Raw genomic sequence first — 509 nt, 5'->3', positions numbered from 1 at the left:
TACTTTTCCGTCGAAATCCGGACCCACCCATTTTTGCTAAAAATGGGAAGGCTATAGCCTTTGTAAATTTGGCCAAAAATGAAAAAAATAAAAATTGCTGGAAATGATTGGAATGGGTCTAGGAGAGTCGCCTTTGACCTCCTCTGTCGAAATTGCGTTCTTCCTGCCTGTTTTGCATCCTGTTTCTTCGACTTTAAAGTTGCGTCTTTGGTTTGTTGCAGGAAGATCGGCCTGGAGACCTGACTTGGACATCAGCCGTGCGGCCCATGGAATCATCAGATCTAAGTTGAGTTGGCGTCACAGTGATTACAGCTGGTCCAGTTATTTTATTCTAGTGTACAGTCTCTTTTAGTAAGCTTGAATGATTTTCTCTCTGTCACCAAACTTTGTTTGCCATCTAAAGTTACTTTTCACGACAGGGGTGTTTTAGAACCTATGGTAGATTTCTGATGCCATAATTTACCCCACTGTAAATTTTCTAAAATTTGTTCCAAAAATATTGATAATCT

This window comes from Frankliniella occidentalis, unplaced genomic scaffold, assembly GCF_000697945.3.
Source record: "Frankliniella occidentalis isolate FOCC.00 unplaced genomic scaffold, Focc_3.1 Scaffold36, whole genome shotgun sequence".
NCBI lineage: Eukaryota > Metazoa > Arthropoda > Insecta > Thysanoptera > Thripidae > Frankliniella > Frankliniella occidentalis.
This window is presented reverse-complemented; position numbering follows the sequence as displayed.